We start from the raw sequence: 15,577 nt of genomic DNA, 5'->3' as shown, positions 1-15,577 counted from the left end.
TGATTTATAGACAATTGCTGCCAGAACACATGCACATCCTGGCAGCCGGAAAGCCGGTCCCTCCCTTCCCTTCATGCTCTTTTCTCAGCTTCTTAGGAGGTGTCCGCTCCGCTTCGTTTGTCTGCATGAAACCACGGGAGCCCGTGTGCATGCCCACTTTTGGTTCAGACGGCTTCTCGGAGTCCGAGCGTGCTTCTCCTGCCCAGACATTCCTCTCGCCCGGGCTGGAGTCATTCACTTTCGTGGTTGAAGTGGGAAGGAAGAAGGTTGAAGGGGAGATCCTGGTTTGGGGGGGAGGGTTAACGGAGAGCGATGAGCTCCCGGGGGGAGTCTCCCTTGCTTTAGGACCGGATTGCGCCCGGGGATGATTAGCCCGGGGCTCCATTCCTCTCTAGTTCTTTCGCTGGGGAGTTGGGGGTATTCAAGAGAACAGGGCTGGGTGTGGAAAAACCACCTCCGGGTCTCAGACCAAAGCCTGGCCCCTCATCTCACAGTCAGGTCCTTGAATTCAGATCGCTTTTGCCTCGCTACCCCCCGCATTGCCTTTTCCAGCCTGGATGCCCTGCCATGGTGGGTTACAGGCTGGAAGGCGTTTGATTTGGAGTAGGAAGAAGACCGGGGGGGGATCATTTGCAAACAGAGGTGAGCTCGGGAGGCTGTTTGGGAAAGGACACTAAACACAAATGCAGGGTGTGTACAACAAGCCCCTCGCCTTCGACCTCCTGCCACCTCGGGAGCCTGGCTTGCTCCTTTCCCAGCTTCCAGCTGCAGAAGTGCGGACAACTCGGGGTGGGAAGGTGCAAAAGTTCGTGGAAGTCGGCTCCCCCCCGTCCCCGGTCACCGCCCGGCCCCCAGCGAGCCCGGCAGGCTGGTGCTCGCTTTTCCAAGCTCTCTGGTTCCTCCACGGTGCGGGGCAATGACCAACTAGCAATGGCAGAGGCTTGATTTCCGGCAGAAGACTTCACAATACGTGCCAGACATGGACAATCGGCGCCTCTTCCCTCCCCACCCCGGGCAAGCTGGAAGGGGGATTAAAACCCCACCACGTGGTGGGTCTGGTTTTGTACTTCGCAAGCCCCCGCTCCATTATGTCCTGTCCCCCGGGCTCGGGGGAAGATTAGCCTGGAGATGGCTGGGGCCGGGGGCTCAGCTCGGGGGCTGCCCTGCGCGCAGGGAGCGGGGTTTTGCCCTGGCCGGTAGCAAGCTATGACCCAGCAGGCGAGGTCCCTCCGAGCCGCCGGCCCCTTCCTCGCCCGGGGACCGGAGCGCCTCTCTGCAAGAGGCGGTGTGAAGGCAACTGCTCTGGCCTGGGATGATCTTCAGAGCCCGCCCGCCCCAGCTCCACGCTGGGCCTCTCGGAGTGACTCCGTGTCCCAAAGCTTAACTTTGTGACCACCTTCCCTCTCCTCCATCGTCACCAGCTCCTAGCTCAGCAGCATCTTCTCCTCCATCGCTGCCCTCCCTCGCTTTGCCTTTGCCTCCTCTTTCTCCTCTCTCTCTCTCTCTCTTTTTTTCTTCTCCCCCCCCCCCCCCCGTTGTTGTTGTTGTTAGGAAGGCTTCGGGCACCCCCTGGTGCTCTTGCGTTTTGTGTGGCAGGAGCGGAGATTGTCTTCTTTCTCTCTCTCTCTCTCTCTGGTTGCTCATTATTCAGAGAGAGACACAGAGGGTGAGTGAGAGAGAGAGAGAGAGAGAGAGAGAGAGAGAGACAGACGGATATCTCAGGTCATCTGCAGCCAGCCAGCCAAGGAGAGGGAGAGAAAGGGGGAAAAAAAAAAAAAAAAAAAAAAAAAAAAGGCAGGGAAAGATGGCGATCCTCCATGGCTGAGACCTGGCGAGGAGCACATGAGACTTCGCGCACCAACTTGCACACCACTTAGCAGAAGAGCTGGGCGAGGAGGAGGAGGAGAAGGCAGCAGCAGCAGCAGCAGCAGCAGCAGCAGCAGCTCCGGGACGCCCCTGTAAGTTCTTGCAATTAAAACCCATCTCGGGGTTGGCTTGGGGGGGAGATCCTCTCTCTGCCCGTCTTTTCCCCTGGCTTTCTTTCCACCACCCCCTTCTGCCTCTGCAGCCCATTCATTCAGCCCAGGGAGGAAGGCGAGGAGGAAAAGGAGAGAGAGAGAGAGAGAGAAAAAAAAAGGGGGGTGTTTTGTTTGCAAGAGAGAGAGAGAGAGAGAGAAGTCTCTCTTGCATGGAGAAGCAGGAGGAGGAGGTGCTGGTGCTGGTGCTGGTGGTGGGAGGAGGAAGGCGGTTAATTAATTTTTTGTTGTTGTTGTTGCATTAAGGGGGGGGGGGGGGAGAGAAATATGGGGAGCTAAGTGAGAGCTGAGCCGAGCTGGGGGGAATGGCTGGCTGTGTGTGTGTGCTGGGACTGGCTGGTGCCTGTGTGTGGACTTGGAGCAGAGACGGGAGAGACACAGAGGAGAGAGGAAAGCTCCGTGCTGGCACGACCCAGGCAATCGGGTGACCTCTTTCTTTCTTTCTTTCTCTCTCTTTCTTTCTCTCCTTCCTTCCCTCCTCTTCCTCCTCCCCTAGTGCAACGCTGGTCCCTCGCCCAGGTATTTGCCTCCTCTTCCTCCCCCCCCGCCCGCCTCTCCGGAAGTTGGGATGTGGGGGTCTCTGGCTGCGTCTCCGGGGGGGGCTGGGGCTTTCTGAAGGGTTGCTTGGAGGAGGACAGCGTTAGCTGGAGAGGAGAAGCCATTACACACGCTCCTGTGAGAGGCAGAGAGAGAAAGGAGGAGGAAAGAACCTCACTTTTTGCTCAGGTCCCGGGTGTCTCTGTCTTCCAGCCACAGAGGGAAGAAAAAGCCCCCCCCCCCCACCTCCCCTCTCAGCAGCTTTCCCCCTCTCCCTTTCCCTTCCTTTATCTCCCTGTCCTCCATTTGCAAGCTGTCTGCTTTGGTTCCAGTCCAGACTCCACAACACAAAGCTTCTCTTCTCCTCCCCACCCCCATGCAGACACAGTCTCCAAGCTTTTTATGTCTCCTGGAGTAACCTTTCTTTTCCTCTTAGCATTGTAGTTTCTACCTTACACAGAGCCAGATCCTCCTGGAACTCCCTATAGATGTGATCTGCTAGGATTCCTCCCTCCTTTCCCCCCCTTCCTCTCTTTCTTTTTGCTTGCTTGCTTTCTTTTTCTTCTTTTTTTTTTACAAAAAAAAGTTTCATTTGTTTTAATGTCAGCCACTGGAAAGACCTTCAAGTTTCTGGGGGCTTTCTGCTGCTGCTGCTTTTCGTGTGGGTCTGTTTGTCTCATGAAGCTGCTTGCATGTCTAAGAGGAAGTGACTAGTTTGGCTGAGAGCTGTGATCTGAGTCAGGTAAGCCATGTCATGTTCTGTAGCTCCACCAGAAAATGGAGGAGAGAGAGAGAAAGAGAGCAGGCTTCCAGTAGACAAAGCTGAGATGAGAAGGGCTCATTAGGGATGGCTCTCCATTTCTGAAGCTTTGCTGGCAATGGCTGGCTTAATCATAGTGCATTTTTTCCCCCTAAGGGTTCTTCAGTTTTTCAGAGTGCCACATTTTGATGGCTCTTCTGTGTGACTTCATTCTGTAAGGAAATGGAAGACATTTCTTCGACGCTCCTCCACACAGAGAAACACATCCTGAGGCTTTTTTTTTCCTCTTTAATTTTCATCTTGAAGTCAACCTTTTAGATTTTTCCCTCTGGTTGAACTTCATGGGATTTGAGATGTTGATTCAGTTGGCCAAAGACCTAATTTTTCTTAAATATTTGGAGGTAAGTACCTATAGCTTGTGGCTGCTCAGGTTCTTCAGCAGAACACCAGGAAATGTCAGTCATTAAGGTGCTAAGGAAATGGTGGTGGCCCTGTATGGAGCCTTTCCTCCTTTTGGATACAATCTAAATTAAAATGGAACATTGTTTCCAACTTATTTGGTTACATGTTTACAATGCCACAAAGCTTTTAGGGGGTACCTGGCTGGGAGTTGAAGGTTCTTAAGGGACCATAAAAGATATGGTTTCTCATTGAGGTTCCTCTTGTATTTCATGTTCTCTGACTTAAAAACTTCCAGTAACTTTCATGTTTTCAGTGTCTTAAAATGTTTATTTCTGAAACTGTCTAGCAATATTGGTGTTCTGGTTTATTTTTAACGTCATTATGGAAACCAAAGATCTTAAAATATATATATTTTAAAACATATATATGTATGATGGCATATTTCTTCCAACCTTATTTCTTTTCACCTTTTATATGGAATAGTTTAGGACAGCCTTTAAGAAGGGTGACATGTGTCCCATCACCCTCTCTCCCCATCAGCCTTGCTTTGCAGACTGGTTGCAGATTTTATGCAGTTCTTCAAAAACGCAAACTAGAATCCTAAAACAGTGCAGCATTTAAAGGAGTTGCAGGATACAGTTTGAAAGCATAGGTCAATAGAGAACTATAAGTAATGTGCTTTATACTGTGCTCAGAATATCTGAAAGAGCACAAGAAAGGAACATGGTAGTCCTAGGATCTCAATCAATGGGTATAAATAGCTGGCAGATAAAATACGCACAGAAGTAGAAATACTTGGAGATGATAGTTGTTGGAGTAGAACTTGGTGGTTCCAGCTGCTACCAGGTTTAAAAACACATTCTTGATCACTTCCATTTTTTTGAAAATCGGTAGTATACATTCAATGTGTTCTGTGTGTAGCATTTTAAGTGGTGTGGTTCTAGAGTTCTAGTTGGCAGTGTGTCTTGCTCTGTATCTGAAAGGCTGCAAACATCTGTGTCTTTCTTTGAAACAATACATTTGTGGGATGACCCTTGGAAGACTAATTTCAGGTGTGTTTAAGGTGACACAAACTGAGTAAGAGATGAAAATCCATCTATGGTCTGATCAATGGTATGGGCCTGATTCAGGGACCACTGAAGTAAATGAAAAGACCCTCATTGAAGTCCCAGGGTTTAGTTCAGGTCCTTATAGTCCTTCTCCCATCCCTATTATTTTGAAACTATTTTTAGAAATATATATTCCATAGCCAAAAAAGCAGTGAGTTTCTAAAATGAAAGAAACCAAAGTGATTATGTGGTTTGTTCTTCTCTTAGCTTAAATCCATTGCTATAGAACATGAAAAGTGTTATCCTGAAGTAGGTCTGAGATTTAAGATGAAGCACCTCAACAGAGGGCTGATTGCACAGGTTGTGGTGTTGGCACTGCAGAAAATCCTAAATTTAATCACTATCCTAAATTAGTCATTATGAATGTAAAATACCACCCAACACTCTTCATGTTTGGATGAAAATGGCCTTATTCGCACAAGAATATTCTTTATTCTTCAGTGTGACATTAAAGTCTCCTTGGAAAAGAATGTTCCTGCTAGTGAAGATACTTACCTTAGATATCTCCAGGTGGGAACTGAAATTCACATCACAGTAAATGGACTTGATAAGTATCGAAAAGGTGGTAAACCTTAAAATAACTTTGGAAAGAAGGTCTTATTTTCTAAATAGTGGTAACTCACAGCTGTTCTCTTGACTTTGATGCTCCATTCCTTGGTTTAGACAATAATTAATTACAAACCTAAGAAAAGCACATACCACCATTAGCTATGTTGTTGAGGGAACATGGAAAGCAAAAAAAGCACTATTGAATATTTCAAATTGATAGAAGAGATGCTGTTTCACTATCCAGGAAAAATAAAAAGTATTAATGTGTATGCATAATGAGTTCAGAATATGAACAATCTGATGTGAGTGCAAAATTGGATGGTTGATATGGAAACTAGAACAAGCAAAAGCGAAGACTTTTTTGGGGGGGATTTATCGTTGTAACACAGTAAAGCTAAAGAGATTTAACCAAGTTACTGCATTGATTTGTGACTTAAAGGAAGACTGGTATTTGGAAACCAATAACTGATTGTTAGGATGGCTGATAAATATTAGGAGAAAATGCTCCACATAGATACTTTGATATTTGGCAGATGTTATGCTGGGCCCTAAGGAATGGACAGTTTAATTTTAGCACTTGAAAGGAAATAGGAAGTACTAAAATCTTATTATGGGTCAAGCTACAGTTTGAGGAAGGTTACTCCAAAAATAAAGATCCTTCTTGAAATGATGAACTCTCAGAAAGAGTAGTGAGCTAGAAGCATCTCCAATGATGGTTTTATGCACTTCTTGTAAGCACACGTAGGTTTGCAATAAGAATTAAGATTGTTCTATTCTGCTGTAACACTATCTATGCATGTTCTTGCAGATAATTTCTCAAATTAAGATAAAGAACATTGCTTTGTAGTTTTTAAACTGTGGAAGAAGGACTTAATCTGTGAATAACAATGTAATATTCCTTAACCAGCTCTGTCATATTATAAAACTATAATTGACCAAACTCAGGGAAGAAAAATATACTCCTAGTGTATATTAGCCAAGAATAACAACACTTAGTTGAGCTAAAATATTGCAAAGAGTACATTGGAGAGGTGGACTAGTTATGAGGAAGAGGATCCTTTTTTATGGATGGATCAGGAAAAGTCTGCAGAGCACATGTTAAGTTTCTGTGTCATTTTAAGTTAGTTTGTTCTACTGAACTTTGTGCTATAGTTCTGTCACACCACAGTAGGAAGCCTTATAGCAATATTTATCTGGAAGGTTGCAGTAGTCTGTCTTGGACTGAACAAATACATTTTATAAACTGTTCCACGTCTTCTACCAGTGACACAATTCTATAATTTTTGTTAACGGTGAAAGGAGTCAATCAATTCTGAAATTCTAGTTGGTGACTTCCATACAGATATCTGTTCCCATCAGTCTAAACATCAATGTTTCTCCAAACACTGTGGTGTACTGAACTATCTTGCTAGTGAAAGGAAATTATTCTTGGAGAAATCTCTCAGGTAATAATAAAATTGAATATGAGCCCATGGGATTTGAGGACAAGTCTTGAAAGTGTTAACTAAAGAATGTTGGGGGTGGGGGGGAGCCCATTTTACTCTTCAACAAGTGAAAGCAATTTTGAAGAAAAAACAAGGGTGAGATAAGAGTTAAGGCTGCTTAAATGTTCTAAAATGTTTCAGACCAAAGAACACAAATTCTTTAATCTAAGAGAGGCTGGAGAAGGTGGTGTGATGCAAGTCTTCAGCTGCTGGCAGAGACACAGTTAACACTGTAAACGGTTGAACTTCAGCATGGCACTTCTCCAAACGAGTTGACTGTTGAAAATAAAATGTTCCAGAAGAACTGGGAGAACAGGAAAGAAGTTAAAATAGCATGGTTTGTATGCCAGTGCTGAACGAAGAAAAAGGGGGAGGAAGGGAGATAGCTCCACTTATGATAATTATCTTGTTGGTTGTCGTGAAAAGGGTTTAGTAGAAGCTTCCAAATGAGGGGACTTGATTTATAAGAACTCATTTATGCGTTGTGTTTTGGAAGTATTCTTTTGTCTATTCAGCTTAGGTTTGGGAGGTCGAACACATGGGGGGAAAAAGTCAAATGAGTTTAGTTTTTCTTTTAACTTTGGAAACAAGACCACAAGATCTAGCGTTTTACCACTGGTGTTTTAGAGTTCTGTGAAGCTACCTTATGTGTTTACAGTACAAACACAGCATTAGGGAAGCTTTAAGGTATGGCAAAAGTAGATCTTCATTTCCCAGGTACTTGAAAGTACCTGGCTCATATGTGGTTTTTATTTTTACTGTATTCTATCTTTAACAAGAATACTTTCATTGGTAGAACTGCTTTGTTCAGCTTGGGGCACTGTCTTATTGCAATATCCTCAAAACATTGTTGCCTAATTGCTAATTGAAGAAACTTTTCTTAAGCTATATTTGGAAAGAACTACCCTCGGACAGTGGAAGGTCATGATCGCTTGGTATTTATTTGCTAGACATAACCTGCTCTGTTTTTTCAATTAATTGAATATCCGTTCTGGATATGGCAATAAAAAGCTGTGTCTTCTGACCTCCCTTTTTCTCCTTGTGCTGAAAACCCCAATGTTTTTGGAGAATCTGCAGGCAGTCGGTGAAACCATGGAAGATGAACTTGCACAATTGGCCCCTGAAGGGGATTCACTATGTAATTGGACGAGGTTGATGTTCTAAAAGCTTAATATTTTGTGAAAAGGGTGTGGCAGAAAGATCCCTCAAGGAAGTCAAGCAGTTAGGAATATTTCACGCTAACAGAGAAGACAGGCAAGAGATCTTGAGGCATATAGACATTGCTCCCAAACGGGGCATCAAATACATTCCTTCTAAGAATAAAATCTTGATGATGCAGTCAGGACAATGTTGCTGTGCCTCCAACTCTTATGTCATCAGTGATTAGGAAGGACTTAAGGAGAACTTAACTGGTTAATGATCATTTCTGGGCCAACATGGTGAAGGCCAAATAGCTCTAGAAACTCTTGATTGACCACCATAACCAGAAGGGAGTAGGCTTGTCAATTTAGTAATCCAGTTGTTACCATGGATGATGCTTCTTAGGAAGAAGATAAAGCTGAGTTGTTAGGTTTGTGCTGAAGTACATAGAACTCACCCAGAAACTTGTGGGTTGGGAAACAGTTAACCTTCACCCCTTGCATTGTGGGTCTGGGTTTTGCCTTCTCAGATTAATGCTATATATTATAGATAGATAAATAGATATAGATATGCAGTTTAATAATTTACCAATCGTTAAGAAAAGGAATGGGTAGCTGCATAATATGGTATGTTTGCAAGACATCTTGCAAGCACAGCTTCAACACTGACCTGAAGCTTAAGAAATAGGATGTTAAACCATTGCATTGCTATTGCTAATGGAAAGCTTTGGAAGGGACCTGAGAACTAGAATCCCAGCTGCTGTCAAGGTAGAGGAAATAAGGCCTTCAAAGGATGCAAGGATTACAGTGTCAGGAAAAGCAAACAGTAGCATCAGCACAAGTAGAAAATAGGCAGGGCTGTTCAGCAAACAGAAAAGTAGGCTAAGGCATGCCATAATTATGTGTAGTGGAAACTGGCTGGTAATAGAGCAATTGCGTGGGGTAGAGAGGCATTAGAATGATTTGTGAGACAAAACAAAGCAGATGTTAAGAGGAAGAATGATATAGGAAGACTGAGAGAAATCTGTGCTCGTGATGATGAGTGAAGACTATTGAAACATACAAAAAATGGAATTTTCTGACATACAAATACAGTCTCTCTTTCCACGATCTTCTGGACAATAAGGCCTTCACTGCACCAGTTGAATGACCAAACTCCCTCTCTCGCGTCTCTTCGGGGTCAAACTGTGTTACTTTAGGATGATGTCACCGGTCATGGGAAGAATTACCTTGCTGAGTATTCTGGATGGAGATTAAACGGGCCATAATTGCTGGAATACAACAAAGTGGACATTGATTGTAAAAACTAATGGATTCAAAACATGATGGTATGTTGCAGGGGGCCCATAAAGACTTGTCTTCCTTAAATTGTCAACATGTCTCTGATTGCTGGCAAAGATAGAAGTGTGTGTGTGCATGTGCACGCTGGGGGTGGGAGGAGAAAACAAAATCCTGTACTCTTGGTGCAAATGAGATTTTTTTGAATTATTGCTCAAAAAGATAAACAAAATAGCTAAGATGGAAGGGTTCATGTGCCTGGAGATTCAGATCAAGAGGTCAGTGCTATTTTACATGCAGCGTGGTATATTTACCTTTTAACTACTTGAAAGTTAGTTATCTGCTGAAGACTTTAATTTAGCGTTTAGCTGGGAAAGGGATCATTAATAAAGGGCTCACTGCAGTCTGAATGTCAGAGTTCGGCTGTCTGTTGATGAAGCTAAAAGAAAAGTAAACCTTTTTTTCCCTTTCTGCTTCCTTCCTGTTGTTAATTTAAAATTGACCGCTCCAAGAATTCCACATTTCCTAACTTGGGTTAAACAAAAATTCTAGAATAACTAGCGAAGTTGGTTCGTTCACTGAAGGTTTCTGCTAACCATTATGTGAAATGGACACACCAATGTTTTTTTAAGTACATTAGGAGCAGGAAGCCTGCCAAACAATTAGTGGGGGCCACTGGATGATCGAGGTGCTAAAGGAGCACTCAAGGAAGACCAGGCCATTGCAGAGAAGCTAAATGAATTCTTTGCATCAGTCTTTACTGCTGAGGATGTGACGGAGATTCCCACACCTGAGCCATTCTTTTAGGGGACAGATCTGAGGAACTGTCTGAGGTTGAGGTGTCAGTAGAGGAGGTTTTGGAACAAACTGAAAATTAAACAGTAATAAGTTCCAAGGTCTAGATGATATTCATCCAAGAATTCTGAAGGAACTCAAATATGAAGTTGCAGAGCTACTAACTGTGATATGTAACCTATTGCTTAAATCAGCCTCTGTAACAGATAACTGGGGGATAGCTAATGTGATGCCAATTTTTTAAAAAAGGCTCCAGTGGTAATCCTGGCAATTACAGGCCAGGAAGCCTAACGTCAGTATCAGGCAAATTGGTTGAAACTATAGTAAAGAACAGAATTATCAAACACATAGATGAACGTGATATGTTGGGGAAGGGTCAACAAGCCTTTTGTAAAGGGAAACCTGCCTCACCAATGTATTAGAGTTCTCTGAGTGGGTCAACAAACATGTGGACAAGGGTAGATCAGGTGTATTTGGGCTTGGAGAGAACCTTTGACGAGATCCCTCACCGAAGGCTCTTAAGCAAAGTAAGCTGTCATGGGATAAGAGGGAAGGTCCTCTCATGGATCAATAACTGGTTAAAAGGCAGGAAACAAAGGGTTTCCTTTGTCAGTGGTCAGTTTTCACAGAGGAGAGAGGTAAATAAGAGGCTCCCCTAAGGATCTGTACTGGGACCAGTGCTGTTCAACATATTCATAAATGATCTTGGAAAGGGATAAACGATGTGGCAAGGTTTGCAGATGATACAAAATTACTCAAGATAGTTAAGTTAAAAGCTGACTGGAAAGGGTTATAAAGGGATCTCATTAAACTGGGTGACTGGGCAACAAAATGGCAGATGAAATTCAATGTTGATAAATGCAAAGTAATGCACATTGGAAAATCTAATCTCAACTACACATATGAAGTGATGGGGTCTAAATTAGCTGTTACCACTCAAGAAAGAGATTTTGGAGTCATTGTGGATAGTTCTCTGAAAACATCCACTCAATGTGCAGTGGGAGTCAAAAAAAGCTAACAGTGTTAGGAACCGTTAGCAAAGGGATAGATAATAAAACAGAGGATATCATAATGCCACTATATAAATCCATGGGTATGCCCACAACGTGAATACTGTGTGCAGTTCTGGTCACCCCATTTCAATAAAGATCTATTAGAACTGGGAAAAGTACAGAGAAGGGCAACAAGAATGGTCTGGGGTATGGAGCAGCTTCCATTCTAGGAGAGAGTAAAAAACTGGGGCTGTTAAGTGTAGAAAAGAGATGACTGAGGGGGATGTGGTAGGGTCTATAAAATCATGACTGGTGTGGAGAAAGTGAATAAGAAGTGTTATTGATCCCTTTACATAACAGAAGAACCAGGGGTCACCCAATGGAATTAATAGGCAGTGGGTTTAAAAGAAACAAAAGGAAGTACTTCTTCACACAACACACGGTCAACCTCTGGAACTCATTGCCAGGGATATTGTGAAGGCCAAAACTATAATAGGGTTCAAAAACAAGTTAGATAAGTTCATGGAGGATAGGTCCATCAATGGCTATTAGTCAAGATGGTCAGGGATGCAACTGCATGCTTTGGGTGTCCCTAGGCCTCTGATTGACAGGTGCTGGGACTGGACAACAGGAGATGGATCACTTGATGATTGTCCTGTTCTGTTCATTCCCCTTGAAGCACCTGGCATTGGCCGCTGTTGGCAGACCAGATACTGAGCTATCTGGACCATTGGTCAGATCCTGTATGGCCATTCTTATGTTTTAAAACTTGTGCGATTGTATGAAGGAATGATGGTTAAGGCATAGAGCTATAAGTCAGACATGAGTTTTTCCAGCTCTGCCAGAGGCTGTGTGAATATCAAAATATCAAAAGTAGCCACTGACTTTTTGTTGTTGGTTTTGAGTGTCCAACTTGAGACCTCTTGGGCCTGGTTTCTTCAGAGGTGCTGAACACCCATAGCTTCAGAGGTGCTGAACACCCATAGCTCCCATCAGCTTCAGTTGGTGTTGTGGGTGCTCAGTGTTTCTGAAAATTGGGTTCAAGTGGTCTCTGGTGGCGTACCCAAAAACTGAGGAATCCAGCATTAGTGGTTGTTTCTGGACATTTTGTCCCTAATCACTCTTATCTCCACACCCCCCAAATCTAGGGATAATACTTATCCATCTCAGAAGAGATGCTGAGAGGCCAAATTCTGCCACTTTTATTCACGATGAAATAGAAATAGTTGGCACCAACTTCAGAGTAAGGAACTATTCATTATGTGCAAGAGTGGCCAAATCTGGACCATTGCTTATTAAGCACTCTGTGAGATCCTGGGATAGAAGGCCACAAGGGCTATTATTTATCTTTTAGCACCACTGGCCTACCACTCAAATACTCATCCAGTGAACCTTTTGTTGTGCTGACTGATCATCTGTTTTCAGATGTATATTACTAGCTAGGGTTTGTATGGAAGAGGAGACTAAAAATATACCCACTGTGTCTATGTAGCTCTTTATTTGGTATTGCCTTAGTAGAGCTGTGTAGCTCAGGAAGAGAGAAACAAAAGGGTATGCCTAAGTAGTCTGCTGTTCTACTGAAATGGGTATTTGCCTATGCATTTATTTTGTTTTGCAAAGAACAAGGAAAAAGTAAAATGACAGACCATTGAAAGAAAGAAAGAAAGAAACTGATACTGTCTTTTGTTCTGGTGACCAGAAAGTTCTCATCTTGCATTTCAGTTTTTTTTTTTCTTGCTTGTCTTTGTTTTGGTAATTTGCTCTGGCTACAGAATTTAGAGGTATCACTGTTGGTAGACTCTGAAACCCTTATGTGCAATTCAGGTTTTTTGGACATTCAGTTTAAGGAAATTAGCGAGTGTTAAATATTACCATATTTTTGGTGGAAAAGCAAGAGTATCCTGACAGTTCTCAGTCTAATGAATTAACTCCTGACTGCTAAATTGTTGCTATCAGCTCCAAAGGCCAGTGCTTACAAGGAAGCAAGGAAATGTTTCAATTCCTGGTCAGAAGTGCACCTGAAAGTTAAATTCATGTAATATGAAGTCTACTTGTATCAATTCCTTTTGGTCTATTGACCTTTTATCTTCAGCTGGGGGGAGGGAACAGAGGAGAAAGCATATCAGCTTTCAGCTTTGTCAGGTCACATAGAGGTCAAGTTCCCTTGTCTATGATGAAGCATATTGTGTGAAACAGCATTGTGTATGATCCTTATGTAGAAAGACTATGACTTTATCAGGCCCTCTGGAAGTAAATATCACTTAGGGCCATTAAGTGAATCAGCATATATGATGCCTCTTCTGGCCTCTTGGCCCAGTAGTTGTAGGAAAGGAAAAATAAGAAGCATACCTCTTAGTCAGCTATAACCTCCAGTGTAAGCGATTAGTTCACTGGACCACATTCCATTAGATAAAGAAAAAGTTGCTTCTCAAGAGTACATGGACTCTGCCATCAGAAGCTCTAATATCATGTAAGACCTGTTAGACATTTCATTCAAGGATAGAATCTTATTACTCACGGAAACTGTTGGAAGGAATGAGTCAATGTATTTGGGTCTCCCAATTGCATGAATAAATAAATACACCTGAAAATACTTAAAAAAAAAAAAAAAAAAAAAAAAAAAAAAAAGGCAATATATCGGATTACAGAGCAATACCAAAGATGGGTACTATGCCATAAACCTTCCTCCTTCCGCTTCTCCTTCCCCAATGTACTGCACAGCTCTCAACAAAGGGAAATACAAGACTTTCAATTGCTATGCTATCAGGAGATCACAAAGAATCATGTTAAAACTGTTAATATTTGAATTATGGTATCATAACCAGAAAATGTAATCCCACCTAAAGTCTTGAATCGGAAGTTGCAGTGGCAGGGTGGTACACTGATTGACTTGAAATGAGCAAACCAAATCTTGCATGCAAATGAACATGAAACTTTTTCTGCTTTTTACTTGCACGATTTAAACACTTGGTTGTCCTTCCCTGTTTTCCAGTGCTAAATGACTCTCCATAGGTTCATTCATGTAGCTTCAGTGATGTACAGTAATCTAGGGTGTGCTTGCCCATGTTCCTGTCTTCTCTGTGGAGATGTTTATTTTAAGAGTTCATGTCTACTTAGGTTTGCTAATACTGTACTGTAATATCAGATGGGCTGTTGAGACCTCAAGGGGTGAGTCAGCTATTTTTAGTGTGTTTGAAGGGTAGATGATGTTTCAGATTGTGGAATGACTTTCTGGAGGGTTCATTACCATATACTGAAGTCTTGTATGCCATAGCAATGGAATTCAGTCATATGATTATGATGAGGTAGTATCTTAACTGGGACATAAAAAAAATGGAGAACATTTACTTTCTTCTATTTGGGAAATTTTAAAGGTAGATGAAGCTAAATTGCTACAGTGAATATTCTTACACTTGCCATCTAAATATAGTGAGAACTTCTAGTCTAGTCTAGAGGTGAAATACGTAGCCTGTTGATGGCAATGTGTGCTGTTCTGTAGCTCACAGGTTTGCCCCACAAAATCAGAGGGAGTTTCATGTCCAGTTGGCTTTTTAACTGGTCAGATCTCTTTGCTACCCTTGCAAGTTCTGTTTACTGCAGAACCATAATGGAAAACAGCAGAATATGAGGGCTGAGGACCTTATTCTGCAAAAGCTTATTTGTGTGTAGCACTGATTCATTTGAACTGTCCCAGTGATTTGATTGAATTTCAGGATGATTACTCATGTGAGTAAATGTTTGGAGGACCAGACCCTTAGTTCTACTGAGTGTGGCTCTCGGGATTTGCTGTGATGCACTTGGAAATGACATCTTAAATGCGAAATGCATTTAATTTTCAACAGCTACCACATAAATGCATAAGAAGTTCATTTGTGCTTGCAGACAGGGATGCTGATGGAGTTCATTTACACTAGCTAACAAGTGCTAATGCAGTAGATAATTCTTTCACTTCTGTTCATACTCACCTTGTTTTTTCATTCCCACACTTTGCATTTTGGTTGGGGGGCAGCATGCAATTTGGCATGTGTGTGATAAATACTTAAGCTGGATTTCATTTAATGCCTGCATATCCCTGAGGTGTGATTTCACAGAAGGATGAGGGTTGAAAGAACTTTCCCTTTGCTATGTTGAGTGTGCATTGAGTAGATGGTGTTCATGTCCTTCACATCAGCCTCATTTATAATGGTGTTTCTGGAACCTGGGGATTTTGACAAGTTACTTTATAAAGAGCTGGTTTTGAATTATAAGTGATTATGATAGATACTAATGTAGTTGTCAATGAAAATTGATCAGGGAAATACTACCAAGGCCCTTTATAATGAGGTGTGTGTGTGTGTGTGTGTGTACATAATATAAATTGTTATCCATGTGGTCATACTGCTATGGTACTTAATCTGGCAGATCATTTAAATATTTACTCCAAAAGATCTTGTTCCCTGTTGGTGTGAAGCAGTATTTCAGTTATTTTTATCTTAGCAACCCTGTTGGAGATGAAC

The 15,577-nt window shown here is 42.6% G+C and overlaps 1 protein-coding gene across 8 annotated transcripts in view; it reads left to right on the top strand.

The window, feature by feature from the left end:
* The first annotated feature begins 1,575 nt into the window (after window positions 1–1,575).
* ZNF462 (zinc finger protein 462) overlaps window positions 1,576–15,577 on the top strand; it is a 103,070-nt gene continuing 89,068 nt past the window's right edge. For 4 of the 8 annotated variants that reach the window (XM_067553281.1, XM_067553279.1, XM_067553282.1 and 1 more), the window contains exon 1: window positions 1,577–1,958. The gene's annotated coding sequence lies outside the window, so the exon portion shown is untranslated. Of the gene's footprint in view, window positions 1,959–2,684; window positions 3,735–15,577 lie in introns of those variants that run through there. The other 4 variants (XM_067553277.1, XM_067553283.1, XM_067553278.1 and 1 more) reach the window with 4 other exon arrangements.

Source organism: Emydura macquarii, unplaced genomic scaffold, assembly GCF_026122565.2.
Source record: "Emydura macquarii macquarii isolate MOO-44397 ecotype Brisbane River unplaced genomic scaffold, CSIRO-AGI_Emac_v2 contig_1451, whole genome shotgun sequence".
Classification (NCBI taxonomy): domain Eukaryota; kingdom Metazoa; phylum Chordata; order Testudines; family Chelidae; genus Emydura; species Emydura macquarii.
Note: the sequence above shows the minus strand (reverse complement) of the source record. Positions and strands in the feature narration are given on the sequence as shown.